This window comes from Kogia breviceps, chromosome 12 (assembly GCF_026419965.1).
Source record: "Kogia breviceps isolate mKogBre1 chromosome 12, mKogBre1 haplotype 1, whole genome shotgun sequence".
NCBI lineage: Eukaryota > Metazoa > Chordata > Mammalia > Artiodactyla > Physeteridae > Kogia > Kogia breviceps.
In genome coordinates this window covers 20,606,797-20,623,088 of record NC_081321.1, presented here as the reverse complement: position 1 = coordinate 20,623,088, position 16,292 = coordinate 20,606,797, and the positions used below count along the sequence as shown (strand labels likewise).

General features: G+C 37.9%; 1 protein-coding gene across 2 annotated transcripts in view; it reads left to right on the top strand.

The window, feature by feature from the left end:
- The window catches only part of ITPR2 (inositol 1,4,5-trisphosphate receptor type 2), a 526,733-nt gene that overhangs the window by 260,452 nt on the left and 249,989 nt on the right, over positions 1–16,292 (top strand). The gene's annotated exons all lie outside the window — the stretch shown is intronic.

Here is a 16,292-nt window from a genome sequence, read left to right as displayed (position 1 = left end):
TCACGAGGTCTTGGATACTGCTTTCGGGCAGGTAAGTACTTGCAGACTACTTAGGACCCAGCACTGCCCACTGTTGCCTATTCCACGTCTTCTTTCGGGAGTGTGCTCCAGTAATTGAATCATCTGCTGCTTTCACTCATGTCAGTCAAAATACAGTCTGCTTTTTACTCTGAGTCCATTTTCTCATGTTTGGCTTTTTCTGGGGTTGGGGAGGACACATGGAGCTGGCTGGCATTTTCTAGACACTGTCTAGCATACGTTTTTGCTCTGTTAATATTGAGTAAATGAATGAACGAAGAAAGGAAGGAAGGAAACTTTGATAGATAGCACTTAATTTTGGTTAGTATATCTTAGCCCCTTTTTTGCCTGCTGAATGATAATGTCCAGGGTGTATTATTTTAGTTTTTTTGTAGGGGGGAGGATCTTCTCCAGTTTTCCCATTAAAATTATGGGACATAATGTTCAAATATGAGTTTCACTAATAGAAGATAGTGTATACCTAACTCCTTAGACTTATTATGACTTATGGGGGCCTGTCCCAGTCCCTTGGCTTCCTACGCTCCTGAGTGCTATAGTTTACATGGGCTTCACTTAGATGTATTGGAGGAGAGGGGTTAGTGAAGTCCACGTGGATGGATGCTGATTGCTATCCATTAGCTCACTGCCTTCCTCCAATTCTTTCTGGAAGGAAGGCAGGCTGAAGGGATATAATAAAACATTAGCTGCAGATCCAGACATCCAAGAGCAATCTTAGGTAATACAATAAATCACATATTCCAGTCCAGGAACTCTTTTATTTAGTCAAGGCACGCAGGTGGAATGTACTTATTTCGCCTTTGGTATGGGGTAGTATGAGTGAGCTCTGCTGTGTTCACGCATGTGTGAAGCAACGCAATCCTGTTTTACTTCATTTCTGTAGACCTTAAAAGCCACTCGCTACCTCCCTCAGGTAGACCTGCACCTGTGGAGGAGTCATCCTGTTTTACACAGGACTCACATACCACTCATATTTACCCCCGTGACCTTGTGAAGGCCCTTGTAAGTGACTGACCACAAGTATCTCCAGAGACCTTGGAGTAAAGGATGGTTTATATGCTGATGGCTGAGCTTTAAAACTGCATGTGCAGGAAGACATTAAAGAGATTACAGACTGATTTGCAGAGTTGCACAGTGCTATGGACTAAAGATAAGCTTGAAAAGACCACGGTCACATTCTAGGCAGCATGATCTGCAAAGCTGAAAGGATTTTTATTTTTAAACCAAAGAAGGCTTGATGATAACTGCCATTGATTATGCTACCTTGGAAACAGTCTTTCCATTGATGTGTTTATTCATAAGGCTAAAGGGTATATATATATATATATTTTTTTAAGTATGCATGTAGGGAGGATTTTTATTTTAACTATTCAATATTTAAGTAGACATAGTGTTATAACTATATAAAGGCTTTAAGGGAATTTCAAGTTTTCTTGGTCTATTAAATCATTATGTCTAACCACAACAGCTTAACTATACTGCAGAAGCATTTTTTTTCTTTCCTTCTTGTTTCCCTCTGATTTATATTTTAAAGCAGCAACTCTCTTATCCCCTCACCGAGAATGACAAGGACTCGCCCTTCCTACTTCAGGGAAGGGACAGGAAACCTGACTTTTCCATATTTGAGATTTGTCTTTCTCCCCATGAAGACAGATTAAGGAGCCACCACACACTTTCAAATTCAAATACAAAAAAATATGGTTAAATCAGTAGAATGTGGCCTCTGAGGCGACTTTTCAGTTCAGTAGAACATTAGCTGTCAAACTTTAGTGAGCAGCAGTATTATCTGCAGGATTTGTCAGCACACACATTGCCGGGCCCCACTCCCATAGCTTCTGACTCAGTAGATGTGAGTCTTGGCATTTTTAACAAGTTTTCAGGGGATGCTGAAGCTGCTGGTCCAGCGACCACACTTTGAGAATCACCGCAGTAGAGCAAGGCAGTTAGCAATAGGCATTTTAGAGTCATTAGCCAGACCAGAGTTCAAGTTTAGATTCTGTCTCTTACAACCTCAGTTATCCTGGGCAAGGTACTTAGCCCTCTGACCCTGAGTTTCCTTATTTGTCAAATACAAACAGTAATAACAATTCCTTCTGGCGTTACTGGGAGGATTCAATGAGATAATATGGATAATACGGATATGGCTCTTAGCACATGCTCCGCACTCAGTAAGAGAGTTGGCGCCATCATCCATTTTATCCCTGCCATGGTTAACATCACAGGCATTATTACAAGGTTATATGTAGCCTTTAAAGCAATTTCAAGTAGCTTCCCCAAAACCCGATAATAATGTCGAGGATAACCTAAAGGAGGACCATCTTACACAGGCAAGAGCCAGAAACCATGTTCGTGAAGCTGGACACACACAATAGTGACTTGATGTAGAGACGCACTAAATTCAGAAATTACAACACAGTTAAGAAATCCTGGAGCAACTGATTTACATCAGTGAGACATGGTGAAGGTAATCTGGAGGAAAGGTATTTGGTAAATTGGACCTAAAGAATCGTAGGATCTTAGGGTTGAAAGAGACTGGCAGTCCTACAGTTCACAGTTTTTAGCACCTGCCTGTATATTTCCATTTACAATGATCTCACTACTTTCTTGTGAGACAACTAATTTCATTACTGTGCAACTTTAATTGTTAGAAGCCAAAACTGAGCCAGATTTTTTTTTTAATTTTTAAATTTTATTATTTACTTTCTTATACAGCACGTTCTTATTAGTCATCAATTTTATACACATCAGTGTATACATGTCAGTCTCAATCGCCCAATTCATCACACCACCATCCCCACCCCCCGCGGCTTTCCCCACTTGGTGTCCATAAGTTTATTCTGTACATCTGTGTCTCACATTTCTGCCCTGCAAACTGGTTCATCTGTACCATTTTTCTACATTCCACATATATGTGTTAATATACGATATTTTTTTTGCTCTTTCTGATTTACTTCACTCTGTATGACAGTCTCTAGATCTATCCACGTCTCAACAAATGACCCAATTTCGTTCCTTGTTATGGCTGAGTAATATTCCATTGTATATATGTACCACATCTTCTTTATCCATTTGTCTGTCAGTGTGCATTTAGCTTGCTTCCATGACCTGGCTATTGTAAATAGTGCTTCAGTGAACATTGGGGTGCATGTGTCTTTTTGAATTATGGTTTTCTCAGAGTAGATGCCCAGTAGTGGGATTGCTGGATCATATGGTAATTCTATTTTAAGTTTTTTAAGGAACCTCCATAATGTTCTCCATAGTGGCTGTAACATTTTACATTCCCACCAACAGTGCAAGAGGGTTCCCTTTTCTCCACACCTTCTCCAGCATTTGTTGTTTGTAGATTTTCTGATGAAGCCCATTCGGACTGGTGTGAGGTGATACCTCATTGTAGTTTTCATTTGCATTTCTCTAATAGTGATGTTGAGAAGCTTTTCATGTGCTTCTTGGCCATCTGTATGTCTTCCTTGGAGAAATGTCTATTTAGGTCTTCTGCCCATTTTTAGATTGGGTTGTTTGTTCTTTTAATATTGAACTGCATGAGTTGTTTATACATTTTGGAGATTAATCCTTTGTCCGTTGATTCATTTGCAAATATTTTCTCCCACTCTGAGAGTTGTCTTTTTGTCTTGTTTATGGTTTCCTTTGCTGTGCAAAAGCTTTTAAGTTTTATTAGGTCCCTTTTGTTTATTTTTGTTTTTATTTCCATTACTCTAGGAGCTGGATCAAAAAAGATCTTGCTGTGATTTATGGCAAAAAGTGTTCTTCCTATGTTTTCCTCTAAGAGTTTTATACTGTCCGGTCTTACATTAAGCTTGTGAATCCATTTTGAGTTTATTTTTGTGTATGGTGTTAGGGAGTGTTCTAATTTCATTCTTTTACATGTGGCTGTCCGGTTTTCCCGGCACCACTTATTGAAGAGACTGTCTTTTCTCCATTGTATATCCTTGCCTCCTTTGTCATAGATTAGTTGACCATAGGTGCGTGGGTTTATCTCTGGGCTTTCTATCTTGTTCCATTGATCTATGTTTCTGTTTTCGTGCCAGTACCATATTGTCTTGATTACTGTGGCTTTATAGTATAGTCTGAAGTCAGGGAGCCTGATTCCTCCAGCTCCGTTTTTTCCCTCAAGGTTGCTTTGGCTATTAGGGGTCTTTTGTGTCTCCATACAAATTTTCAGATTTTTTGTTCTAGTTCCATAAAAAATGCCATTGGTAATTTGATAGGCATTGCATTGAATCTGTAGATTGCTTTGGGTAGTATAGTCATTTTCAGAATATTGATTCTTCCAATCCAAGAACATGGTATATCTCTCCATCTGTTGGTATCATCTTTAATTTCTTTCATCAGTGTCTTATAGTTTTCTGCATACAGGTCTTTTGTCTCCCTAGGTAGGTTTATTCCTAGGTATTTATTCTTTTTGTTGTTGTTCTCTTTCAGATTTTTCGTAATTAGTGTATAGGAATGCAACAGATTTCTGTGTGTGAATTTTGTATCCTGCAACTTTACCAAATTCATTGATTAGCTCTAGTAGTTTCCTGGTGACTTCTTTAGGATTCTCTATGTATAGTATGATGTCATCTGCAAACAGTGACAATTTTACTTCTTCTTTTCCAATTTGTATTCCTTTTATTTCATTTTCTTCTCTGATTGCCGTGACTAGGACTTCCAAAACTATGTTGAATAATAGTGGTGAGAGTGGTCATCCTTGTCTTTTTCCTGATCGTAGAGGAAATGCTTTCAACTTTTCACCATTGAGAATGATGTTTGCTGTGGGTTTGTCGTATATGGCCTTTATTATGTTGAGGTAGTTTCCCTCTATGCCCACTTTCTGGAGAGGTTTTATCATAAATGGGTGTTGAATTTTGTCAAAAGCTTTTTCTGCATCTATTGAGATGAACATATGGTTTTTATTCTTCAATTTGTTAATCTGGTGTGTCACATTGATTGATTTGCATATATTGAAGAATCCTTGCATCCCTGGGATAAATCCCACTTGATCATGGTGTATGATCTTTTTAATGTGTTGTTGGATTCTGTTTGCTAGTATTTTGTTGAGGATTTTTGCATCTATATTCATGAGTAATATTGGTCTGTAATTTTCTGTTTTTGTAGTATCTTTGTCTGGTTTTTGTATCAGGGTGGCGGTGGCCTCATAGAATGACCTTGGGAGTGTTCCTTCCTCTGCAATTTTTTGTAAGAGTTTGAGAAGGATGGGTGTTAGCTCTCCTCTAAATGTTTGATAGAATTCACCTGTGAAGCCATCTGGTCCTGGACTTTTGTTTGTTGAAAGATTTTTCATCACAGTTTCAATTTCATTACTTGTGATTGGTCTGTGCATATTTTCTATTTCTTCGTGGTTCTGTCTTGGAAGGTTATACCTTTCTAAGAAATTTGTCCTTTCTTCCAGGTTGTCCATTTTATTGGCATAGAGTTGCTTGTAGTAGTCTCAGGATGCTTTGTATTTCTGCAGTGTCTGTTGTAACTTGTCCTTTTTCATTTCTAATTTTATTGAGTCCTCTCCCTCTTTTTCTTGATGATTCTGGCTAATGGTTTATCAATTTTGTTTATCTTCTCAGAGAACCAGCTTTTAGGTTTATTGATCTTTGCTCTTGTTTTCTTTGTTTCTATTTCATTTATTTCTGCTCTGATCTTTATGATTTCTTTCCTTCTGCTAACTTTGGGTTTTGTTTGTTCTTCTTTCTCTAGTTCCTTTAGGTGTAAGGTGAGATTGTTTATTTGAGTTTTTTCTTGTTTCTTGAGGTATGCTTGTATAGCTGTAAACTTCCCTCTTAGAACTGCTTTTCCTGCATCCCATAGATTTTGGATCATCGTGTTTTACATTGTCATATGTCTCTAGGTATTTTTTGATTCCCTCTTTGATTTCTTCAGTGATCTCTTGGTTATTTAGTAATGTATTGTTTAGCCTCCATGTGTTTGTGTTTTTTACGTTTTTTTCCCTGTGATTTCTAATCTCGTAGTGTTGTGGTCAGAAAAGATGCTTGATATGTTTGCCACTTTCTTAAATTTACTGAGGCTTAATTTGTGACCCAAGATGCGATCTATCCTGGAGAATGTTCCATGTGCACTTGAGAAGAAAGTGTAGTCTGCTGTTTGGGGATGGGATGTCCTATAAATATCAGTTAAATCTATCTGGTCTATTGTGTCATTTAAACCTTCTGTTTCCTTATTTATTTTCATTTTGGATGATCTGTCCATTGGTGTAAGTGAGGTGTTAAAAGTCCCCCACTATTACTGTGTTACTGTCGATTTCCTCTTTTACAGCTGTTAGCAGTTGCCTTATGTATTGAGGTGCTCCTATATTGGCTGCATATATATTTAAAGTTGTTATATCTTCTTCTTGGATTGATCCCTTGATCATTATGTGGTGTCCTTCTTGTCTCTTGTAACATTCTTTATTTTAAAGTCTCTTTTATCTGATATGAGTATTGCTACTCCAGCTTTCTTTTGATCTCCTTTTGCATGGAATATCTTTTTCCATCCCCTCACTTTCTGTCTGTATGTGTCCCTAGGTCTGAAATGGGTGTCTTGTAGACAGCATATATATGGGTCTTGTTTTTGTATCATTCAGTAAGCCTGTGTCTTTTGGTTGGAGCATTTAATCCATTAACATTTAAGGTAATTATCGATATATATGTTCCTATGACCATTTTCTTAATTGTTTTGGGTTTGTTTTTGTAGGTCCTTTTCTTCTCTTGTGTTTGCCACTTAGAGAAGTTACTTTAGCATTTGTTGTAGAGCTGGTTTGGTGATGCTGAATTCTCTTAGCTTTTGCTTATCTGTAAAGCTTTTGATTTCTCCATCGAATCTGAATGAGATTCTTGCTGGGTAGAGTAATGTTGGCTGTAGGTTCTTCCCTTTCATCACTTTAAGTATCTCATGCCACTCCCTTCTGGCTTATATATTTTCTGCTGAGAAATCAGCTGTTAACCTTATGGGAATTGCCTTGTATGTAATTTGTTATTTTTCCCTTGCTGCTTTCAATCATTTTTCTTTGTCTTTAATTTTTGCCAATTTGATTACTATGTGTCTCGGCGTGTTTCTCCTTGGGTTTATCCTGTATGGGACTCACTGCGTTTCCTCGACTTGGGTGGCTATTTCCTTTCCCATGTTAGGGATGTTTTCGACTATAATCTCTTCACATATTTCCTCTGGTCCTTTCTCTGTCTCTTCTCCTTCTGGGACCCCTATAATGTGAATGTTGTTGCATTTAAGTTGTCCCAGAGGTCTCTTAGGCTGTCTTTATTTCTTTTCATTCTTTTTTCTTTATTCTCTTCTGCAGCAATGAATTCCACCATTCTGTCTTCCAGGTCACTTATCCGTTCTTCTGCCTCAGTTATTCTGCTATTGATTCCTTCTAGTCAAGTTTTCATTTCAATTATTGTCTTTTTCATCTCTGTTTGTTTGTTCTTTAATTCTTCTGGGTCTTTGTTAAACATTTGTTGCATCTTCTTGATATTTGCCTCCATTCTTTTTCTGAGGTCCTGGATCATCTTCACTATCATTATTCTGAATTCTTTTTCTGGAAGATCGCCTATCTCCAGTTCATTTAGTTTTTTTTCTGGGGTTTTATCTTTTTCCTTCATCTGGTACATAGCCCTCTGCCTTTCCATCTTGTCTGTCTTTCTTTGAATGTGGTTTTTTTCCCACAGGCTGCAGAAGTGTAGTTCTTCTTGCTTCTGCTGTCTGCCCTCTGGTGGTTGAGGCTATCTAAGAGGCTTGTTCAAGTTTCCTGATGGGATGCAATGGTGATGGGTAGAGCTGGCTGTTTCTCTCCTGGGGAGATCTCAGTAAAACTTTAATCCACTTGTCTGCTGATGGGTTGGGCTGAGTTCCCTCCCTGTTGGTTGTTTGGCCTGAGGCGACCCAACACTTGAGCCTACACTGGCTCTCTGGTGGTGCTAATGGTGGACTCTGGGAGGGCTCATGCCAAGGAGTACTTCCCAGAACTTCTGCTGCCAGTGTCCTTGTCCTCACTGTGAGACACAGCCACCCCCCACCTCTTCAGGACACCCTCCAACACTTGCAGGTAGGTCTGGTTCAGTCTCCCCTGCAGTCACTGCTCCTTCCCCTGGGTCCCGATGCGCACACTACTTTGTGTGTCCCCTCCAAGAGCGGAGTCTCTGTTTCCCCCAGTCCTGTTGAAGTCCTGCAATCAAATCCCACTAGCTCTCAAAAGTCTGATTCTCTAGGAATTCCTCCTCCTGTTGCCAGATCCCCAGATTGGGAAGCCTGATGTGGGGCTTCACTCCAGTGGGTGGACTTCTGTGGTATAAGTGTTCTCCAGTCTGTGAGTCACCCACCCAGCAGTTATAGGATTTGATTTTATGTGATTGCACCCTTCCTACCATCTCATTGTGGCTTCTCCTTTGTCTTTGGATGTGGGGTATCTTTTTTGATGAGTTCCGGTGTCTTCCTGTCGATGACTGTCCAGCAGCTAGTTGTGATTCTAGTGTTCTCACAAGAGGGAGTGATAGCACATCCTCCTACTCTGCCATCTTGGTTCAGGGCCCCAGATTTTTATCTATTATAATTTTTACTTATTCTTTCCTTCTATAGCAGCACAGAATGATTCTGTTCAGGAAGAATGTGGGTATTTACTGTACTCTTCGCTGGTGATCTAGGTTGAAATGATAAAATTATTCAACTTAAAGGAACTTAAGGCCCTCTAGGCTGATCTCCTAATTTGCTCCCGAGTTCTGGAGAGATTAATTTGCTAGAATGGAGTGACTCGCCTGGCTATTAACAGAGCTGGGAGGTCTGTGGCAGCCTAATGCAGGGCTCTTTCCACAATAGCTTCTCAAATGTGTCCCAACAGCCCTCATGTCTCCCATTATTTTCTCTATGACTTTCAGTGGTTCCTCTTCTGTTAAGCCTTCTGGGCTCCTTGTTTTCAGTACAGTTTTGAGTTCTTTCTAGCTTGTCAGTGTTTTAAACATATGGTATTCCGGATGGAACCCAGTGCTTCAGGCAGGGTCTAGCCAGCATGAGGCAGATGATTATTTTAGTAGAAATTTGGAAAGCAATCCTATTTAGAAGGCAAATGAACTATTAATATGTAGTGTCCCTCATACCACCTTTCTCCTCATGTTTTTCAGGAGTCAACATCACCAAGTTCTTTTTGTTTGCTCTTGGTAAAGCTCTCTAAAGAGTCCCCTTAATTAGTATCTTTCATTTTCCTGTTTGTACCCCCTTGTCTTTTATCTTGGTACGACCCATATAAGAAAAGCTTTCTGAAAGACTGTTTTTAATGAACTAAATTTGTTTATTTTTAATTTTTATTAATTTTATTTATTTTTATTTGTTTATTTGCACTAGATTGTTTCAAGTACTTACTCTATACTGATTTTCTGACAGAGACTGCATCCACGTCCTATAAATATACCAGATTTAGATAGGCAGCAAAGCTGTTAGATACATGAAAAGTTGTTCTACTGTCCTTTAGAACATTTAATGATAGCCCACTTTGATCTCTGTGCCAGTGCAGCTAAAATTGGTGTTTGTAGGGCAGAAATGCTTTTCTTTGCCTTCATAACTGATTGTTGTCGCAAAGTCAGGGGATTTGAGTCATTATTAGAAAGCATTTGGACGGGGGCGGGGGGGCAGTTGTCAGTGTCAGACTCCCTTTTCTTTTGAAGATGTTCTCAATTTTGCTATAAATTTCAAGATTCTGTAATGGCCAGCAATACCCTAAGTGATGTACTGGCAGTTGAAATTAGACCGAGGGATAACGTAGAAACACACCTAACACATTGTCATGTCATTGCCCCATCAGTCATTGCTAAACAAGACAAATCAGAGTATTTCATTCCCAAATAGATCACTTGAGCATTCTCTCCCTTTGTTTAGCTTACCAAATAAGTAGGAAATGGGAGTAAAGATAAATTTATATGTACTTTGAAACACAGTTTCTAGGTTCTCTAATTTGATAAGATTGTATAGGTTTTCTTTCCTTGATGAGTTGATTCCATTATTTTCTTCACTTTCTGAAGTTGAACGAGCCATCGAAAAGTCTCATTCTAAAGCTTTCTTTGAATATGCCCTTATTAGCTAACATTGCAGGCAAGTGAAGAGTGTAAATATTCTGTAAATACTATTTTGTGTGTAGCACCTTTCCTTCAGTTGTAATTCTGTTTTTCTCCTTAGTTTTCATGCTGAATTATACTGATGGTGCCCAGGTGGAATGAGCACTTGTTTGGCTCTTCTCGATTGATGATGGGTTGGCCCCTGTCCTGCTCTTCAAGTCAACTTCAGTGTTTATCATAGTTGATTGGTTCCTTCTTGAAACCTGTCCTCACTTGGCCGCCAGGATATCAGTCCTGCTCCCACCTCACTGACCACTCCCTTTCAATCTCCTTTGCTGTTTCCTCCAAATCTTCCCAGCTTCTAAATATTGAAATGTGCCAGGCTTAAACTTTAGACTTGCTCCCTTCTCTGTCTACAGTCACTTGCTTGCTGATCTCATCCACTCTCCTAACTTTAATCCCAGGCTGGTTGAAGCTTGGGTCCTTCCCCTGATAGTCTCACATATCTCGCTGCCCATGTGACATCTCCAGTTGGCTATCGAACCTCAAACTCTTCATTCACTTCCATGGCGCACTAAAATTAGTTCCTTCTCAAGTCATTTGTATCTCAGTGAATGGCAATTCCATCATTCAGTCTAGGCATTCAGGCATAAAAATCTTGGTGTCATCTGTAAATCTTATTTTCTTGCTCTTCAGTTTAATCCTTTAGCAAATTCTGCAAGCTTTAACCTTAAAATATTCAAAATCTGACTACCTCTGAATACTTTGATCACTGCCACCCTGCAACAAGGTACCATTAACTCTCATCCGGATAACTTCAGTAGCCTCATAACCTGTTTTCCCTGCTTCTACTCTTGCCCCCTCCCTTCATCATCTATTCTCTATACAGCAGCTCTAATGATTAAAAAAGAGGAAGGGGCTTCCCTGGTGGCGCAGTGGTTGAGAGTCCGCCTGCCGATGCAGGGGACACGGGTTCGTGCCCCGGTCCGGGAAGATCCCACATGCCGCGGAGCGGCTGGGCCCATGAGCCATGGCCGCTGGGCCTGCGCGTCCGGAGCCTGTGCTCCGCAGCGGGAGAAGCCACAACAGTGAGAGGCCCGCGTACCACAAAAAAAAAAAAAAAAAAAAAAAAAAAAGAGGAAGAACTTTGATTCAGGTCACTCCTCTGCTCAGATTCCTCACAGAGTAAAACCACTACATGATTGGGCTCTCCCTTGTCCAACAAACACCCCCATGCCTGCCCTCAATTCCCAGTGTCCTCTTGTTCTCCCCCTACCCAGCTCTCTGCTTCATCTGGTGGCCTCTTGCTGCTCCTCAGATATGGCAAACACACTCTCATCTGAGCATCTTTGCATCTGCCTGGTATGCTCTCATCCCCCAGATACCCTCCATTCTCGTGACTTCTTTCAGGTCCTTGCCTAAAGTCTTCAGAGAGGCCTTGGCTGACTACCTGGTGTAAAGTAACAATGTCTTCCTTCCATCCCTCTTTCATTTGCTTCGTTTTTTCCCCACCTGATGTTTTTATATGTATTTGTGTTTGTTTCTGCTGAAACAGAAGAAAGGCAGAGATTTTGTCTGTTTGGTTCACCGATGCATAGCTGACCTAGAACAGCGTCTCACACATAGTAGACACTCAGTATTTGTGTTATTATTTATGTATTTATTTAGGCTGCACCATGTGGCCCGCGGGATCCCAGTTTCCCGACCAGGGACTGAACCCGGGCCATGGTCGTGAAAGCGCTGAATCCCAACCAGGGAATTCCCAGTATTTGTGGAATAAATACATAAATATCGTCTGAAGTTAAAAATAGTTAAAAAGTGAATTTGAAAACAAATTGTGTGGTTTTAGCGTAGGATTAAGTGGGCATGTCGATGGAATGGAATAAATAGCCAGAAAAAGATTTTTTACTCATGTAAGATATTAAGGTATAATAAAGAAATTATCACCTATTAGTAGGGAAGTGATGGGTTATTTCCGGTGATCAGCAAACTTTTTCTGTGAAGATCATGATAGTTTTTCAAGCTACTATCATAGCTCTTATAACAATTACTAAAGGGAAAGGATTCATAGACAATATATAAATAAATAGATACGGCTAGATTTGACCCATGATAGTTTGCCTACCCCTGGATTATCAAATTAATAATAATAAACTCCCTTAGGGTTGTGATTTTATATATTTTGTTGTTCACTGATGGATCCCAGGTACACAGAATGTCCTTGGCATGGAATATGGGCATTCAATAAAAATTGTTGATTTGAACTAAATCAAAATGACATTTGAAGACCCTGGCTATTTGGGGTGAAATGAACTCAGTTCATGTCCTCACATCATACATTACATTAGTGTATATTGCAATAGATTTTAGAGATAAATGTGAAATGATAAAAATGGTTGGAAGTGTAGGTGGATATTTGTCTGTCTTTGGATGAGAGTTATTTTTAAGCATAAGAACAATAGATGAAATTAGCTAAGGAAAAAACGTTTCACTATTTGAAAATTTAAAACTTAAGTATATAAAAACATCATAAAAATAAAAGAACATCAAAACAGAAAAAGTTACTCTACATTAAAAAAAGGCTAATAACCTTTATACAAAGAACATATAAATAGATAGATAGATAAGAAAAGCACTATAACAATCTAATGATAAAATGAGCCAAATTCAGGCATTCATGATTTATAGAGGAGGACATACAAGTAAATCCCTGAGAAAATAGTCAACTGTTAATAATTTTAAGAAAATACAAAGGAAAATAAGGTCTAATTTCTAACTGTCAAAGTTTAAGAGTAAAAAGATAAAAGTAAAACGATAATATTAAATGTTGGTTCACATACCTTGCTGATGAGAGTAAATTTATGCTGTCTTTTTGAAAAGCATTTTGGTAGTACATTAAAAAAAGCCTTCATACCTTTTTAATGTGTCAAGTAATTTACCTTCCAAGAATCTGTCCTTAGGAAATAATTAGAAATGATATCAAGGATTTATGGGCAAGGAAGTTCAACATACTTTTATAATAAAATACAGTAGGAAATAGTTTACATATTTAATAATAGAGAAATGGTTCAACAAATTATGATATATCTATAAGATTGAAGTTATAGTATCACTGATTATTTTTTGAAGATTTTTAATGATATGAGAAGTGCTAATGATTGAGTGATGAGTATTAAAAGGGGAATAAAAAACTGGTTATCCAGAATTATTTCCGTTATGTAAAATATATAGGAGCAAAAAGATTAGAAGAAAGGATTCCAAGATGTTAACCATGGTTTTGTTTAGATTTTAAGATTATGGATAATTTTTGTTTTCCATTTTGTATTTTTCTATTTTTTACAGGGTTCCTACAGTTAATATTTTTCTTAACATCAATATATATTACCTTTTAAAAAAATGAATTTAAAATTCTAAGAAAGTGTAGGCACAGATGACTCACATAAAAAGGAGATATTAAAAGCGAATGTTTGGAAAAGTTTTGGCCTCATAAATAAAGGAATGCAAATTAAAATAAATATGAGCTATCACCTCAGATATTTATAAGAATATTTTTACTGCCTATGAGGAATAAAAAAATGATTTTTAAGATTTGTATTCTGTGGTCTGTATGATCAAAAGTATATTACTGGCGAGAGCTGCCCTATCTGGTAGGGTAGCAACTTGCCACATTTAAATTTATATTTTAATTAGATAAAATAAAATTTAAAAAAAACATTTCAAGTGCTCAATAAGCACATGTCTAGTGGTTACTATCTTGGACATCCCAGATCTAGAAGATTTCCATCATTGCCAAAAGTCCTCTTGGTCAGGGCTGCTTCAGTGTATGTATGATAACTTATTTAACCCAATCTGTCATCTTTGGAAGAGTAACAGTCACTTTTAGAGCAGAAGAGAGAAGGGACATCATATATACAAGGGGAGAAATCTCAGAAATAATTATATCTAGAAATTATGCTTAATGTTTATTTGTTCAACCAATAATTTTAAATACCTGCTATGTGCTAAGGTACTGCATGTGCAGTGGGGAGCAAGACAGAGCAGCTCCTGGTATCTAGGGACTTATATTCTAATGGTGGAGACAGATTTTTACTTGCTCTTCCCCCAGAAACCTCCATGGCTATTTCCTCACTTCCTTCGGTTCTTTGTTAAAATGTTACCTTATACAGAGTTCTCCGAGCAATTTAGATTAAATAGTAATCCTTCTCCATACCTACTCCTCCTGCTGTATTGCCTGCACTCCTTGCTCTTTATTTTTCTGAAACTCTATTTATTTGCTCTATTTTTACCACTTGTATGTTTGTTAATTTGTATATTGTGTGTCTCTCTTGATTAAAATCAGAGTTCCAGTAGAGTAGGGACTTTGTTTGATTCACTGTTCTAACTCCTAGTCTAATAGTTAGTTTTAATTTAACAATTTATGTCCTTAAGTGATAGTCCATGAAATTTTACAGGTGCATAGTAAAATTCATCTGTAAGCAGAAAAGGACAGATATTTCAAAAGGTGATTTTTTTTTTTCTTGGAAAGGACAATGAAGGTAGACTTGTTTTTCCAGTGTAAAACACATAACAAATTGAAAATCATTTCATTCTTATAGAATTGAATTAAAATACTTAAAAAATAATGATACATGGATTATACCAGAGGTATGAGGAGAGATTTAAACAGTGATTAGTGATACACTATAAGGTAAAATTCAAGTAACCTGAGAGTGAGGCAAGAAATTACTATTAGATCAATGTTTGGAGGACAATTGGATATCAGTATGGAAAGAAACTAATCAGGTCACCTACAGCAGCAAATTCAGATAGCTTAAAAAGTTAAGTAGGAGTCAAGATGTGGATGGAAATGGGAGAAGGACTCCCAAAAAAAGCTAGAACAAAAATGTACAGAATATTCTTTTCTTTTGTGGAAGAGATTTTTCCTTCTTTATATTAAACAAATGGAAATGACCCAAATTAAAAAAAAATAGTGCCTGAATGCTGAAAATTATTTTATACCATGAAATGTAATGAAAGGAATATTCTAAAGAGTCAGAATGTGAAAATACATGTGAAATGACTGCTGAAAAGTTTATTATGTAAAGTATGTTTACTGATATGTAATATACAGTCATTATCCATGTTTCATTCTAAAGTGGTTTAGAGGGTTTGAATCATCTCTATGTGACAAAATACAGACATGAAATTATTATGTGAAAAATGCCCTGCCTTGTTAGCAATGTCAGAAATGCCAGATAAAATAACTTTTAGGTATCATTAAACTGGCAAAAATAATTATAATTTACGGAGATAACAGTTCTAGAAGCAAACAGATGGCACACTCCGAGAGGTGTGGGAAGGGTTAAAGGAACCAGGAGTGACAGGGAAGCATCCAGGAATTGGTAACAATGCAAAGCTATTTCCACCCCAGGCCTGAAGGGGCAATGGTGGCACCAGTGTTACCAGAGCCCAGAGAGAACTTGGAGACATTGCAGAAGGGCTCCAGCAGAAGCTATACCCAGAGACACAGACACTGCTGAAGCCTCAGCGAGGAGAATGGAGATGGGGATACAGGTAGAGGCAGAGGCAGAGTAGGTACCTGACTTCTTTCTCTTCAACTCTGTGATCTCCTGCCCGTGCCTCGCACCAGCTGAACCTAACCGGAGCCCGAAAGCTAGAGCTAGTTGACGGTAATGAAGGAACATCCTTTGTATGCACAGATAGGTTGTTGATATCATTGTAAATTTATTATTTTAGAGGATGAGCCCAGCAAGTAGTACAGAACTGTCTATATACCCTCATCAGGTGATTCCTCTTTCGGTGAAAACATACCCCGAAAATCTGAAAGTAAAAATAATAATTTAGCATAATCCTGTATAATAGCAATAATCAGGGGGCAGGGGGGAATCACATAAAAGACTCGCAAGAAAGAAATAGCTAAGAAAATAAGAAAATGATTTATATTTTTTATCTACTTATACCTAAACTCATTCCAAAAATGGATTAAAGCATGATGGTGCATTAGAGTGATGGAATAAATATAGCGTTTTGAAATAAGTGTTTAAATAATGATGGTACATGGGCATGTTTGATAGAAAATAATGGTATATGAATAATATCTGCAAACAGAAACTTTAAAAATATATGTATTACACATAAAAATTAATTTCATATGGTGTCATTTTATTTGAGCCATTTCTAATCTTTATTGGAAAGAAACAGTAAAAATAA